Source organism: Mytilus californianus, unplaced genomic scaffold (assembly GCF_021869535.1).
Source record: "Mytilus californianus isolate M0D057914Y unplaced genomic scaffold, xbMytCali1.0.p SCAF_5, whole genome shotgun sequence".
NCBI lineage: Eukaryota > Metazoa > Mollusca > Bivalvia > Mytilida > Mytilidae > Mytilus > Mytilus californianus.
In genome coordinates this window covers 6,087,394-6,105,634 of record NW_026262701.1, presented here as the reverse complement: position 1 = coordinate 6,105,634, position 18,241 = coordinate 6,087,394, and positions in this window count along the sequence as shown.

The window sequence follows — 18,241 nt, the reverse complement described above, 5'->3', positions numbered from 1 at the left end:
TAATGAATGAACAAAAAAGAAAAAAAAAAAACAATATTGTAGAAACATGCCATAATTTGTGTTTAAAAGAAACAATTAGTAAATCACTGTGTTATACCTTTATTAGCTTGTTACCTACAAGTATATTCAGATGGATATTGTTAGACATTGATTTAACATAATCAATTTAAAAGGTAATAAGTCAATCAATAAATATAACCTCTGGCTATTTGTTTTATCATAAACTATATAATGACTGTTTTTACAACAGTTATGTTTGCATGTTAAACAGGTGTTAAGCCAATTAGAGAGAGATAAATATACCCCTAGGTATATGATTTTTTTTTTAAATTAATTAATTGTGATTAAAACTACATTACATTTTTAAAAAAGTCAGACTTTGAATATCATTTCTTTAGGAAAAATAATTTTAACTTAAGTTGTGATCAAATTAAAAAAATAAAATTTTATCTATAGGGCTCTCTTCTTGTATCATTTTCAATGAAATACATTAAAACATAAAATTTCAATAGGTAATTAAACAAAATTTTATATTTTCCAAATATAATATAAGGCTTTTTATCATTTTGCGCATTAAATTAAACCAGACATCTAGTCCTAACGATTCCTGATAGACAAAGTATTATGTGCACTTCAGATTTATGTTTGTTTTTTCTTTATTCCCGTAACACACCAGATATTTAACTTTTACTCTTCTTTGAAACTGGCTGAATTTGAAAATAGTCAATGTAGATCTCATTTATTATTACTATAAAGCAAAGTATGATAATTATGTACATATGATAGAACAAATGCATGTTATAAATTTTCCTTTCAAAAGTAATTGAAGTAATTAATTACATTTGCCAAGTAATTGGAAAGTAACTAATTACATTGTCAAAAAAGTCAAATGTAATGTGTAATTTAATTGAAGATTTTGTAATTGTAATTGAATGTAATTAATTACTTTCAAAAGTAATTGACCCCCTGTCTGAGTGACACTCAACGTTTTGTTTGAAATTTACTCAATTTTTGTTTTATTTAGTTTTATTTTTTATTTTTTTTCTCCTCCACGTCAACATTAATTCATTTTTTCAACTAAGTAAGCTTAGTGTCTCTTTCAAGCCATACATATATATTTCTAACGACTTATAATGGATACTTGCATGTTTCAAGGCACTTGAATAAATGATTAGTAATTGCCTATATACTTAAATATACTTTACATTTAGTAAGTAACACTGTAAACATATATTTGCTCGTGTGTGCTCATAAGTAGCATGCATGTTCCACTATATTAAATTATTTTAAATACAGCTGTTATAATTGAATTATACCTTGTACATGTAATATGGAGAGAGCTTGTATAGGCTGTGCCTGTTGCTTAATCCTTTTCATATCTTAATGAATAAAATATGTTTAAAATCAAATTAAAAAATAAAGGTTCTGGGCTAGTCACTATTCTTGCCATACCTGCTTCTACAGGTAATCAGGTTTTATTTTCTATGAGAACTTTGCCTATGTACCTAGCTTCTTCAGCAAAATTAAGACCTGCTAGTTCTTCGAGCTTGTTCATTCCTATTAAAAAAGAAATTTCTGATATTTCTGCTTAAAGCATTTCTACCTGGATTTGCAATACTGTCATGTTGGCATATAAGTCTGCTTCATTTGATGTTTTAGCTAAACATCAAGTTAAAACTCATGAAGTCAGAGCCTAAGCCTCTTCTTAGAATATTTTTAAGTCCTCCTCTATGTTGGAAATCATGTCAGCTAGTTTTTGGAGGTCAGATAATTTCTTTTATAACTACTGTTTACAACCTCTATTCTTTAGGAACTTTAGTTGCTGCTCAACAGGTTTTTTTTTCCTCCTCCTAATAAGGGGAATTCAGCGCTTCGTTAAATTCTGTTTATCTAAATTTATGATGGTGAGGTATTTAATGTAATAAAAATCAAATTTTTAGAGTTAAAATTTAGTTTTGTAAATCAAATACTCACCTTTATAAATCAGAGGTCCCGCCCCCCTCAAAGAACAAATGATGAAGGTTTATGGCGCGCATGCGTCAGGTGGGAGAGGTTGTCACAGGGGTATGGTTCTTTTTTCTGGCTGGTTTCCGTTTGAATAATGCAGCGAGTGGACTGACATCTAAATTTATGAAGGTGAATATTCAATTTACAAAACTAAATTTCAATTGTAAAAATTTGATTTCTATTCTATTTAAAGGGCTGTTATCATAAGGTGCACTCGACATGTTGTTACTATTGCATTGTTTTGATTTCTTGTGTTCGTTACTTTGTGATTGTGTACCCATTGAACTGTGATTGTTTTCATCAGATATGTGTCTCGTTCTTTCTGATTGAGGTCTCAAATGTTCGTTACTTACAGTATGTTCATACAACTGATTATTAGTGTGTCTTACATATTGACTTCCGCCATTTACACCACACATTGAATAGTGAACCTATTGTGCCATATTGTTTTGCAATTTGAATTTTTTGTTAACACTGATATCGGTAGATATCTAACCGATACTTTTAAAGTTCTAGTTCACACTAATTTAGTTCAACTTGCTACGTTTTACAATAAACAAACTTATTTTCTATGAGCTGAAATTAAGGCGACCATATACAACGTATAATCAGTGTGTAGTTAGGACTGTCCTAAGATGGCTTTGTTTTACATCCCAAGACATGTCGCAGACACGTCCGAAAACTATCCTAAACAATATCATAGGATACTTTCTTTGACATAGCCCCTTGTGATTGAGATTTAATATAAATAAAAATGTGAAGGTATTAAAAAATGTTTTAAACCTTTTTATTTATATGTTATATATATTTGTTAAAAAAAAAGAGGACAAAATATAAAAAAATCAGAAATTTGTCTGATCATTGATTTTTTTGAAAGTTACATTAGTCAATACCGTGCAACAAATAAAAGGGAGCATAAAATTGCATCCATATCATTTAAGAAATATAAGTATTTGCATTGTTGTAGTATCAACAAGAATATACCAAACTTATAATCCATGTGATTTTGAAATGACTATTTTCAACTAGTTTCTCATCAAATAATGAAATACGTATATGGCACTAATCCACATCATGAAATTTCAAATAATTTTCCAGTGAATTTTTTAAATGTACAAAATTGGACAATATTTCATAACATATTTGTGACTTTTGTCGTACTTAGATCATATATGCGTGACTTTTTTTCCTACATATATCATATATGTATGACTTTTTTCCGTCAATCCTCTGAATATATTTAATTTCAATTAAAACTTTTCAATGGAAATTTTAATCGAAATAATTTTTACGTGAAAAACGCATGCAGGATACTTGTTTTACGGAAATAACCCGTAGGAGATACATTTACCTATTGGTTAAAAAAAATCCTAAGGGATTCAAATGTCCCACTGGAATATGTCTTTATCTTATAGAATTTCAAAAATTCCCGTAGGATTTTTAAAAATCGTATGGCAAAAAAATCTTATCCTACAGGATTTTTGCACTGTTTTCACTCATACTACAGAACTTGGCGAGCTATATCAAAAGTTTGTTTGCATTGTTTTACCCATACCCAGAGTGATATTTTTGCCAAGTTTGACGATTCTACCGTTACAAAATGTGGTCCTAATGTGTATTCATGAGAAACTGTTCTTTCTACTTCTTATTCCCATACGAATTTCCACCAAAAATACTGATATAAAAATAAGGAGTTGCGGTATGATTACCAACAAGACAACTATCCACCAAAGTTTAAATAAAGTGAATGTTAGCAATATTAAAGGCAACCGTATGGATTTCAACAATGAGAAACGCCCATACCGTATAGTCAGCTATAAATGGACCCGACATGAAAAATATGAAACAATTCAATTGAAAAACTAACGGCCTAATTTATAACAAAATAATTTACGAAAAACAAAAATGACAAACGTCAACCAACGACAACCACTGAACTGCAGGCTCCTGACTTGGGACAGGCGAATAAACAATGACGCGGGTTAAACATGTTTGTTAGCGTTCAGCCCTCCCCCTAACCTGTGACAAAGGTGTAACAGCACAACATAAAAGCAAAATATAAAAATCAGTTGAAAAGGCTTAACTCATCAGATCGATACAAAGAAAAACATCAAACAGACAGGACGTGGCAAGGTATATATTCATCCCTCATCCCTAATAACAAAAAAGACACTAAGTACAGATCTGAGAGTACTCGCAGTAACTAACAGCTAGTTCAAAGCCAATAACAACTAATAAAAAAAATCACGTATCTAAGACTAAAATATCAATCAGTACATAATCAACATCCAATGGATTTAGTGTAAAGACGCCATTAACAGTCAGAGAAAAACATGACGTTGTGCAATGCCAAAATATAAGTATCGACAGATTGTAGTACCATGAAAGTACAAATGTGTGGTATTAAATATGGTTTAATTTACTACAAAATCAATGTTCATACCAATAAAACAATATTCAAAGATTAAATTACAGTGTTGAATAGGTAATCTTTTCGAATAAGTTCATTTAAGGATTTATAAGTTTACCCGGATCGTATCTAAATTTCCGAGCTCGATTAACAACATCACCGTAAAATTTAGGATGTGCTATTTTATTTGAAATAATTTTTTTACAGGTACAGACAAACTTACAAACCAAATTTCTATTTTGCGTTACATTCCCGGGAAAATAATTCAGCGGAGGCTCGAAGGGCCGACGTCCTTTATTTCCGAGGAATGGACAGTTATTTGGACTTTCGCTAACTTAAAATAGCCATAAAAATTAAGAATAAATCTTCAAATTATATCATTTTAAAGAATTTTATTTCGTTTTGTAATGGTTAATGTTTCTTTTTTCCCGTTGTACCAAATAATCCACATGTACTTTACAAATAAATTGAGTCTATTAACAAACTATCAATACAATACACTTCACACTACTGTCGAATTCCCATGTGGAGTAGGAAGGTTGCTTGGTCAGCGTAATCCTCGACGGTAAGTTCACCTTAAAGAAAGCGTTCTTTCAGTGTTGATAGTCTGTTGTTGATATTTCTGTATTTCAAAGATGTTGGTCGTTGGGTTCCACCTGCTGCTACTTGTATCTGGTTGGCTTCTGTGTTGTCTTGTGTCTTCTTAAGAATTTCAATCAGGATGTAGATATTTGGGTGCGCATGGTTGACGTTTGCTGTACCATTCCTCTAAGTTGTTGTTGGTGCGTGATCCTTCGTTGCTGAAATGGTTCCATTGTTGGCGGTTGTTTCCTTCTACCCAGTACTCTGTGACATAGTCGGCGAAAGCGGTTGTGTCGATGGCGATCTCTTCGGCGTCTTCTTTTGTTGTAAACCATACATCTACAACTATCTCTGATGGGACAAGGTCTGCTGCACGTATTACTAGTAGTCGTAGGTCGTCGTTGTCTTTATAAGCGGTGGCGAGTCCCAGTTTCTGTGTCTTCCTCCATATGCATGAGTAAAGTGGAAAAAGCAGCTTCTCAGTGTGATGTTGGCGAATGATCGTTGGTAGGAATTATGTATAGCTATCTCAAAGTCAGTGAAGAATATCTGTGGTGCTAGTTGGAGTTGGTGTGGTTGACAAGCAGTCCAGCAAGTTGAATAAAAGGTCTTACGTCTGTTTACTTTTATTGGGTAGTAGACTGAAGACGAGTGGGTACATGACTTCATCGAACATTGAGTGTAGTGTGTAGAGTTGAAAAAAACTGGATTGGAGATGTGTAGAAGGTGCCATCTGCATAAATGATGCCTGCTGCTTCAAGGTTGGTGAGATTGCGAGTAGTTGTTAACATCAGGATTTTTTTCTGCATTGCCGTCGTCTGCGAACGGGAACTGTTCCGCCGCCGATGTCTGTGTCCATTTTCTATCAAAGTTAATATCTATACGGGTGATTGGTAATAATGGTGTTTCTTTACTGCGGGCTCTGTAAAGTGACATGCGTTTTTCGCAGTACGTAGGCAGTTTGGCGATGACATCATCATGATCTGGATTTGCTTCCATATACTATTAGCTGCTGCATAATTTGGCCCTCTCATCGTCCTAAATTTTGGGTATTGGTGTGGTCTCTTTCATACAGCGTTCTCCCATGATGTTCAGTACTGCCTCGGCTTTAACTCTGATGGTACTTGGTGGGTAAGCATGGTGGTTAGCATTTTTGGTGACAGTGTCGTAATGCGTGTTAATTGTAGCTTGACATAACGGTACGATGCATTTCCAATAACGCCTGTCACCTCTGGTAGTCTTTACCATGTACCATTCTGCTCTTGTCGAACTCTACCAAACTCGTTTGGTACAAAATTAACAACAAGCATGGCGTTGGCCATACTGTATTATTATGTAGGTAATAGTGTTGTCGATATGAAAAGATGTGAATGAATGAAAGCTTAATGCAGATTGAGCACATATGAAGATGAACTGAATTTTGTTCACAACGTTTGGTAAAGCTTTTAACAAGTACTCTCACTTTGGTGTAGAGAAGAGTTCAGTTTGTTAGGCTTGGTTTTGCCACAATTATGATACGAGATTGAAATAATTATTTTATATTTTTTTAATAAGATATTTCTGTATTTCCATCAATTTCTTGTTACATTGTCTTCAACAAGCCCAAGCTCCTTGTGAAGAATAAATATTATTTACAATTCTATTATATTAATAAATTATAAAACATTAATCTAATAAATGTTTTTTTACAATTACTAAGAATTTAACTTTTCCAACTTTTAGTATAACGCATTCGTTTTGTAAAATCTCTAATGAATAGACAAAATATATCAAGTCCTTTCATTTTCTGATCAGATAAATAGTAGGATTTATAAATTGAATATTCAATAATAGTTATAAAATAGTTAAAGCCAAAATAATATTTATCTGATATTTTATAGCCAAAAACAAGATCGTTAATGTAATAGTTTTTTCTATATTTTCTTTTTGCAATAAATTATGAACTTTTCTCCGAAAATTGTTTAAAAAGGAATATGATATAAAATAATGATAATAATCTTTTTCAGTAAAGCATTTGTTACATAAATCATTGTTTGTTACCTTCCATCTAAACAAAAACTTTTTTGTAGGTAATATACTTTGTAAAAGTTTCCATCGATACATCGTCAATTTATTTTCTTCTAAATAGTAAAAAATAAGGCTGTACAATGATTTCAAATGAAATTCTGTTTGTAATGGTAATTAATACATTCAACCATATATTTATACCAATCGGAACTTTTTTCTTTACTAATTTGTTATATAATAACTTATTTGACAAAAAAGAAATATCAATATAATTACGACTTATTGACAAACATTGTCTTTTTTACCTTGACTCTACTTCTCATGGAATTCTCTGATCTAAGACATTGTACCAAATCCTTTGGGATTGCGTTTTTTGAGGATGTTAACTAAGCTATCCAGTTGGTTTTAATTTCTTTTTTTTTTGGCAAAGTTACATCTTGTGAAATTTCCTCATTTTCATCTAAAATATCATTTATATAATTCAAATTACCGTTTATCCAATTTTTGAAACAAAGACTTTTGTTATCAAATTTAATGTATTTAATTCCCCAAATAATATGTTTTCTAATTTCGTAAAAGGTTTTTGGTTTATCTGTCTGTCCTTTTCCTGCTTTCATCAAGCTTTTTAATACATTTTTATAAAATTTTGGATAAAAAATTTGGTAAATATTGATCAACTTTATTATACTCCATATTCATATAAATTACTAGGCAATTTTTTCCTAAGCCTTGTAAATATTTTAATGGTATCAGTTGCCATCTGGCAATATCTGTATTTAATATTCTACCTATCAATGATGCTTTTAGTGATTCAAAGTTACTTTCAATATCAATCATATTCAAACCCCCGTTTTCATAACTACCAATTATCGTATTTCATTTAACTTTGTCTGGTTTGTTATTCCAGATAAATTTAAAACAATTTCTTTCTATTTCTTTTTTATGTTTTTCTTTAAATACACATGAGCTAGCTAAAAAGTTGAAGAGTGGTATACGCAAAGATTTGATGATCAAAATTTTTCCTAACATAGTGAGATTTCGCTTTTTCCAAAGAAATAACAATTTGTCCATTTTCTCTTTTTTATTTTAAATATTTACTGTGACTTGACTGTTAGTGTTGCTCTCCACCTATTGCAACTTATTCAAAATTCTGACCAAATTGCAATTTGTTTTATAAAACCAAACTGTTCAACTGGTCAGAAATTTGAACAAACTGCTGTAGAAAACCACAGTCAAGTCGAGAAAGTGCAAGGTGATAAAATAAAGCATACTTACAACCCTATAAGACTTTAATTTCACTTCAATGTTATTATGAAAAATCAGTCTTACAGTTTGTAAAGAAATTTACTTTTTTCGAAAGAAAAACTTATGATCTCCCATCGAAACTTCCTAACAACGTATTGTAATTTCACACACATTCTTCTTTATCATGTCCAAAATAAATTCCTAAAGCTTTTACAGGTCTATCTGTCCAATAAATATTTGCTATCTTGTCTTTACTGTTTTTCGAGCTTTCCTATCCATATCCCTTCTGTTTTATTTTTATTTATAATTATTCCCGAATAAGATCCAAAGATTTCACTTTCATTCAATGCTAGTTCGATATCATTTTTATCATTAAAAAATAAAGTTGTATCATCAGCTAATTGTTTTTTTTTTAATACAATGTGTTTTCCTATTAAATTTTATCTTAAATCCTTTTATATCTTTGTTATTTCGAAGTCTCAGTGCCAATATTTCAACGGATATGGCAAAAAGTAGGGCAAATAAAGGACACCATTGTCTAATCCGTTTTAAATTTTAAAACATTTCTGAAATCTACCCATTATTAATAATACATCATTATACAAAGTTTTAACCCAATTTATGAATGATTCATTGAATCCAAAGTGATTTAAAGTATCTAAAATAAATTTCCATTCAAGAGTGTCAAAGGCTTTTTGAAAATCGACAAAACAATAGTCCCTTTTATATTATATATGTCTGCATAATCTATAATATCTTGTATTTGCCTTAAATTGAATCCAATAAATCTATTTTTTATGTATCTGAGTTTTGGTGGAACTTTTTTCAGTCGTTGAGCTAGTACATGGGACAGAATTTTAAGATCTACGTTTGTCATACACTTATCAGGGAATAACCTTTATGCCGATAATAAACTCTTACGAAAAACTCTTATATCCTGGAAATTTAAATTTTCTGAAGTAAATATGTCTACACGTATCAATAACGGTTCTTTTATTTGAGATGGTAAATTATATTGATGAATTGTCATTTATATATTTTTTTTTAAATTTTAGTTATCTTTTCATCAAACTAATACTGAAATAAGAATAGTAGCTGTCGAGATCTAAAATAATGTCTCCCGTGTATCTTGTAAGAACAAATTAAAACAGGAACCAGCTCACTTTCGCGGTATTTTTGAAGTCTGTTTTTAATTTTAAAGGGGAGAATAGATGATTTTTTACATAAGTACTTTTGTTCAAAATATATATATATCGAATAAATTGAATCAAACGAAATAAGAAATTGACACTAGACACCACTTGCGGATAAGAGAATATGTTGTGCATACAGTTATAACCTAAAAAAGGATAAATAAATTAACAAATCTAACACAAGTGTTCGTATAATACCTTTCACTCGATGAAATAACCTTGTCTGGGGCCAGTGATGTTAAATCTTAAAATGGACACCCTCAGTTTTAAATACTGTACAACTACACGAACATTATCACAAACCGAATACAAATGTTACTGAAACAGCAGAAACTCAAAACACAGCTCTTTACCTCTTCTTTGGTGTTATGTTTCGAAATAAGACGTATGTGCAACTGAACCAAATAAATATGTTACCATTCAGTCATTGTGAACTAGCATTTAAACAAATAAAAGTGAAGGAAGAGCCATTAACGACCTTATAATCTAGCATCGCGTTTCGAACCATAGGTTATCATCTGATGTAGATTGTATGTATTATGCGTTCCGAAAAGTTCTAACAGGTGTTAACTTCACATACGATGTATTTATATAAGTCATATGCTATCAATAACAGTCATCAGCCGTATAAAACTGATGAAAATGTACTGTGTAATGCTTATTCATCTTTATACATTTTTTAATTCAATTCATCAACTAATTTATAAATTTTTAATATTAAATTCTTTTTGTTGATTAAGAATTGTGTCTTTTGGTTTATTTTCTTTGTAACGATACTTTGTTTATTGTTATGTTTAGGAGAATAATCAATTTTCAAATATGATATTAAAGATATTTGATGCTAAACTTTTTTACTTAGTATACATCCTAAAATTGATTGGTTTTTAAAGATGAAAAAGAAAGGATATTGAATATTAATTCGAGATACAAAATCACTACGGGTGAATACTTTTATTATTGTTGTAAGTCTCAAAGTCATAGTGAGTCATTCAACAATAGCAAAAGTTTGCATGTTTATATCGTAAAGTACTAAAAAGTAAAATCACAAAAATACTGAACTCCGAGGAAAATTCAAAAAGGAAAGTCCCTCATCAAATGGCAAAATCAAAAGCTCAAACACATCAAACGAATGAATAACAACTGTCATATTCTTGACTTGGTACAGGCATTTTCTTATGTAGAAAATGGTGGATTGAACCTGGTTTTATAGCTAGCTAAACCTCTCACTTGTATGACAGTCGCATCAAATTCCATTATATTGACAACTATGCGTGAACAAAACAAACAGACACAATAGGTAAAAATGTCAAAAATAGGGGTACAGCAGTCAACATTGTGTTATAATCTTAATCACTATAAAAACAAACAAATGTAACAAAGAAGCACAAAATGGCATACATCATATTTAACATCCTCATTTTGCTTTTTTATTATACGATCTTATTTATCTATGTAAAATCCACCCATAAAGGATGGAAGGTTTTAAGTACTGGCGTAGAATCGCGCGTTTGACGTCACACAGGTAGATATAAAATAATTTTGTCGTTCAAAATATGACGGGATACATAAGTACAGAGTCACGTCAAATGGATATAACAAAAAAACAGACTTAACAGTAAAAGTAATATTAATAAAATAAAATAATTGTGTCGTTCAAAGTATGACGGGATACGTTAGTACAGAGTCACGTCAAATGGATATCACAAAAAACAGACTTAACAGTAAAAGTAATATTACTATTATAGTAAATTATTGGTAAACGTTATCATGGTAGAACGGAATCGAGTCGTTTCTTACTTTAAAAGTTACATTTTACCCCCTATTGTTCTCCTTCATATTGGATATATTCCTGTTCCTGATTAAAAATAAAGTGGAAAGACAGTTGTTACGTATATGTACGGATCATCTGAAAGTTGGCGGCGCTAACCTGTATATGTACGTTAAATTTTGACTATTATATACCGGTAAAACGGAATCGAAACGATTATTTTTAATAAAGGTCTATATAAAAATAAGAAGATGTGGTATAATTGTCAATGAGACAATTCTCCACAAGAGACCAAATGACACAAAAATTAACAACTATAGGTCACCGTACGGCCTTCAGTAATGAGCAAAGCCCATACCGCATAGTCAGCTATAAAAGGCCCCGAAATGACAAATGTCTGTTTGCTAGGCATTCGTACAAACAATCCTATAATTACTGAAAGAAAGATTTAGTCTATGTACTACGGAAGCCTATTTAGGACCTCCTAAAATCTACGTTAAATTCGATAGATCGTACTCACGGATTAAAATTCTTATCAAACATTGTATCCTCCTTTATCACGAATTATTATTCCCCTTGAGCAGTTTGCACAGACTAGAAGAAGCAATACTGTGTCATTTTGAAAAGAAAGGGAAGATAATTGAAAGCATCACATCTATACTAACCACTTTCTCTGCAACAAATTCTCAACTTCTTAACATATTTCAGGGATAAGAGTACCGGCATATAAAAATAAATTGTAGGCTTAATTTTTTAGACTACATCGAGTAATGGTAAACTCGAAGCATGCTAACATTATGCATGTGCCTGTCCCAAGTCAGGATCCTGTAATTCAGTGGTTGTCGTTTGTTGCTGTATATCATATTTGTTTTTCGTTCATTGTTTTGTACATAATCAGGCCGTTAATTTTCTTGTTTAAATTGTTTTACATTTATCATTTCGGGGTCTTTTATAACTGACTATCCGGTATGGGTTTTGCTTATCGTTGAAGGTCGTACGGTGACCTATAAATGTAAAATTCTATGTCATTTGGTCTCTGGTGGAGAGTTGTCTAATTGGCAATCATACCGCATCTTATTATTCTTATATAAATAAGTATAACATTGTTTAAAATTATTTCTGCTAATTGTGTCGTTTTGATACGTTTTGTAGGTTTGGAGGTATATAGGAACTGGAACTTCTATAAAAAAGTATTATAGTAGTCTCAGAAAGGAAAAGTTTTCTCAGAATATACGTAACATTAGAACAAAATGGGAGGCAACTGAATGCATTGCAGTTAATATACCATGTTTCCCTGCAACACATATGTCATCCCTTCATATCTTGTTTCTGGAAAAAGAGTATCGACGTATAAAGATAAATTGCCTGCTAATTTCAGATCAATTTAGAAAAAGGTTTATTTTAAAAAAGTATCACATTGTTTAATTGTTATTTCTGTTTACTGTGTCGTATTTTAATATGTCGTGGAAACAAAGTTTGGGATATAATCCAATCATTATGCTGGCTCGACTTTCTTTTAGAACGTGGAAGTATTTTTAAAGGTATCGTGTGAGCAGATTTCTCGTAAATAAGAATTTTATATTGTGTCACTTTGGAAAAAAGCAGACAACTGGTTGCATCGCAGCTAAATAACCCTTTCCCTGCAACAAAAATACTTTGCCGTCATAACATATTTCCGGGATAAGGGTAATGACATTTAAAGTAAAGTTCAAGGATAAATTTTTCAGATTTTTTCGGATGAAAGCATTATTCAAAAAAATATTGCATTGTTTTATCGTTATTTTTGTGGTTTGTGACGAATATATGTATACGCCTGGCAAACGAATTTGAGGGCATATAGGAATCAACCTGTCCGAACGACTGTCCGTTTAGAATTGTTGAGTATTAAAAAATTATGATGTGAGCAGTTGCAAAGAATATAAGAAACAATTTTGTGTCATATTTGAACAGAAAGGAGAGACAACTGACAGCATCGTAGCTACTACCCCTTTCCATGAAACACTTATCTTCTCTTTATACCATATTTCCGGGATAAGAGTAACAACATAAAAAGTAAAATTACAGGCTAAAATTTTTAGACTAATTCAGATCAAGGTATAATCTGAAAAAGGCAATACGGTCTTAATGGTGTTTTTGTTAAATATGTTGTAATTTTACATGTCTTGCAAACAATTTGGAGGTACATAGGAAATATTCTGTCAAAACGACTGTCAGGTCAAAGGGTCATTATTTTATGTCTATATGTTTTAATATATGATGTTAGCAGTTTCCCTTCCCAGATTACAAGAAACAATGTTTCTTTTTGAAAAGAAATGAGACACAATCGAAAGCATCACATGTACCCCATTTTCTCCATTTCACTGCAACATACTTTTCTTTTAAAAAATATTGAAGAGATAATAGTATAGACATGAAAAATTGCAGACTAAAGCCAGACCAATTCAGATGAAGAAGATATAATCTAAATGATTTAGCATAGTCGTATCATTATATGAATTAGTGACTCTTAATTAATATGCGTGTCGTAAAGAATGTTTTTAGTTCAAAAAGAATTATACTCTCCACACAACTGTCCGCTATAAATGTAAAATTATTTGAGAGTATAATCACATAGAATGATCTATTAAAAACTTTTTTTTATTACAGACTCATTTTGTCAGATGAAGCCGTAATCTAATTATTTGTTAATAAGTTTTAGTGTATCTCTATATAATGAGCCGTGTCTGAGGCCAAGGGTTTGGCTGGGGCACAGACATTGCATTTTTAATAGTGTTGGAAAAAAAAACCCAGCTGTTGGTCGAATTTCCGTCAAACGAGCACTCATCCGTATTTCCAGAATAAGAGTATTGAAATAGAGTAGAACATAACACTTTATCTTACCTCCTATTTCTAGGAATATGATTGGTTAAAAGTGTCCGCTTGGAGACCGTGTATATTCCATATTAGGTAAGTAGGGAGTCGGGGCTTATTTCATACACGGTTAGTAGTGGTGTTACGTCCCTTTATAAAAACAAAACGGTACTGAGAAAAAATCTTAAAGGTTTCAACAGACGAAGAAATTGATGATGAAGATTGAAATAAATTCATAAAACACATTTAAACCTAACAAGTTGTTTATGTTGGCATCTGTTTTTGTAGGATCAATGGAAGTAGTTTCTTAATGCTAAAGGTATTGAAGTCTTGCTCATTTTGATAGGTCACTAGTCTAAATTTCACACGTTAAGATAGTCGGTAAGATAAATTCGTTACATAGTGTGCTAGTGACGTAATACGGTATATATGGGGTCAGTAAATTCCATATATACCGTATTAGGTCACTAGCACACTATGTAACTAATAATATTCAGAAGAAACTATTTAGTCTGTTTTTTGTTCGTCAAACTAAAATTGCAAGCTACCAAGTGTCGTATAAGAGCTTGACTAGCTCACATGTCAAAATGTATTTTTCATAGCTGCTCATTTACAGTTTCGACCCATCTTTTATTGTTATCAAAAACAAAAACAAAATGTACGAAGAAGAAAACGCTCACGAGCTAAGTGATGTCAATAACCATGTTGATATGAGTTGAAAAACAGTCATACACTTACATGCATGATATATTTTTTTAAGGAAATATATCACTCAATGATATTTTATATTACTTTTCGATAAAGACTGGATCTGTGAATGAGTGAAACCAAAAAGGATATTCTGCCGTACAATACTATTTGTATATGAAAGAAAGAAGATTTAATTTTCTCAACTTTAACATGTTAGACCGGGACAATAATCCTTTCTGCACATCATCAGGTAGTGTTATACAACTGTGGAAATTTTCATCAAATATCTACCTAACCGTTTAGGGGAAGTTGCGCTTACAATTCACATCGGTAGATAAGTCGAGGGTTCGTGTATATACACACCAAAACTTTGTTTGTGGAGATACAACTATTTTAAAACTGCACGATTGTTGAAAGAAATAAGATTACATCATTTGGGTTTCATTTATTTACAAATATTTATTATGTAGTTGATTAAATGTTTGATGTGCATTTTTGTGTTGAGATATGCATTTTGTTTTTTTATAATAGCAATTCTTCTTAGAAGTTGTGCATTCAATATTTTACATATTGTATTTTCTAGATAAAAAGTAAATATGTTTCCGTTTAAGAGTAATACGTTGCAGTTGTCTCCCTTTACATTAAATACAAATTTTTTCATGAATTCTTCCTTTACATATAAGGATTTATTCAATATTTGTGCATTTTATCCCAATCATCATAATGCTACTCATTCAAAAATACTTATTACTTTACTTTATATCCTATCAAAAGTCCTACTATCAAATGGTTTGCTTCGTTGAAAATACTTTGGAAAAGTATTTATTTCCAGGTTAAGGGTAATGGATAAAAGTAAATTTCCGGGTTAAAGGTATATCATGGATAAGTGTATGACATACGTTTAATAATGAAATCGGTAATTATTTTATAATTAATGTATTAATATAGTATTTATATAGTAAAATGCAACAAACGATTTTTGCGGTACAAAATCAAAATACAACATTTCAAATTTCAAGGAAATGATATCTTAAATGGTAAAATACCGATAAGAGATTAAACAAGGACCCGAGTATTGCAAAAAGTTATACACAAACTATAGAGAAATATATTGAAAAAGGATATGTGCGCAAAGTTTCGGGAAAGGTGGACACTACTATCATGACTATAGGAAAGTCGTATTTGCCTCATTTTTCGGTGATTAGACCTGACAAGGAAACTACAAAAACAAGGACTGTATTTCATGCGTCTGCAAAGTTTAAAGGGATTTCGCTAAATAAACTCATCATAGATACCAGGATTGAAATTTTATATTTACGCCAGACGCGCGTTTCGTCTACAAAAGACTCATCAGTGACGCTCGAATCAAAAAATATTAAAAAGGCCAAATAAAGTACGAAGTTGAAGAACATTGAGGACCAAAAATTCCTAAAAGTTTTGCCAAATACAGCTAAGGTAAATGACACTATTCGTCAGGGACTGAAGTTACAACAGTTCCTAAATCTACGTACATTGCCGACAGTATGGACTCTGTACTCAACGATAAACAAGGCATCGAATTTTATAACCAATTATCGCAGTTATGGGCAAAAGCCGGAATGTATGCACGAAAATAGCTATCAGAGTCAAAGGAAGTTTTGCAATGTATTCCAAAAGAAGATCGCGCGTCAAAAGTTGATTTAGATGAGGGATATTTACCGTCTGTGAAAACTCTAGGAATTTATTATCTCGGTCTGTAGCGCTTCTAATTAGTATGATTTTGTTATTCGAAAGAGAAACATCGAAATTTTATGTTAAATAATGTGAACAGTTGTCAAGGAATATTATGTATATATTGTAAATATAAAAAGTAGATTACAGAATATTCGTTTTGTGAGCAGCCAAATCTTGTATGGATATGATGCTAATGGTATAACATTGTCGTCAAACTCCAAGCCCAAAACCGTCCAACTTTATATCGAACTTTATTCCACTGCAATCGTTTCTCCGCATCAATGAACACCATTAAAATCGTCGTTCCACTTCTGAATATTTATTTCAAATTTTTAAATGGCCTCTTTTGTATATCTTATATATCCGCTTTACATCACTTTCCTCTAATAACACAATTAAAAATGTGATACTAGTACTTGTTGATGTTTCAAAAGTTTCTCATAAATTGACTAAAGGAAGCATATGTTAGTTTGAGTTGAACAACGACTTTACGAAATTAATAATTCTTATCGCTTCGCTTCATGTAATCATTAAAAATATGATTTTTGCAGAACTCGAAAAAACTGTATTGTACAAATAGTATAGAACCCGTATCTATCAGTTTAAAATAGTACAAAAAAAAAAGTAAAATCACAAAAATACTGAACTCCCAGGAAAATTCAAAACGGAAAGTCCCTAATCAAATGGCAAAATCAAATGATAAAACACATCAAACGAATGGACAACAACTGTCATATTCCTGACTTGGTACAATGCATGTCAATAACATTTATAAAATAGAAGTTTTCGGAAGTTTACTTCTTTAAAGTACACTTCATATAGCGGGTCATAACCTAGTTTTTTTTTCCTTTGATTTGTGTTGGATTTAAACTCAACATATGAACTCGAATAATGTTTGGCTCACTTGGATCAAATGGTCGGTGCAAGCTTTTACCATCACTTAGAGTCCGTCGTTTTTCGTTTATCATCGTCGTTGTTCCTCTTCTGTTAACTTTTACACAAATCTTCTTCGAAACAACTGGCAAACTGAAAACAAACTTCGACAAAATTATCCTTGGTGATAAAAACAATTGTCCGATTATTCCACCTGTCAACGAATCTATAGAAAGAAAATGTCTACAGAAAAAAAAAGATTTTCCAACTGTCCATTTTGGCGAAAAATTATAAGACGAATCCCTATAGCAATTATTGCCCCTGAGGGCAAACAATAAAGTAGCAAGGTTATATAATAATGCATCCAAAGTTAATGTGATGTTTACGCAACTTTATTAATGATAAGCAACGAGAGAAAATGAAAGAAGGAATTTTCTGACAACCAAGTAAGTTGTAAGATAGTTGCTCCGTACAGTTCGGAATATACTTTCATCCACCCAATACCATTATCTCCTCATCTGACAAACCTTCAATTGCACAACTTGTGTGGATCTTCCGATATCTGGATTGAATGGAACCGAACATTTTTTTTCAACATTTAAACATTTAGAAGGGCTTTTTCAAAACTGACGAAAATTGCAAAAACGAGATAGTACTGCAATCAAAATGGCATCGGATTGTATTGAGATCAACCTGGTAAAGTTTTCTCTGTATTGGTCAGATTTTTTGAGTGCTAATTGAATTCTAAGTCCTCGTTTAAGATTGTTTTATTAATAATATTCACTATATGCAGTACCATATTTTACGGCCAATTCATTTACCCTCATAAATCTAAATGTTAACAAAATGAGACAATAATCAACTTTGACTCAAAGCTCGATATGCAAACTTCGGATTGTACGG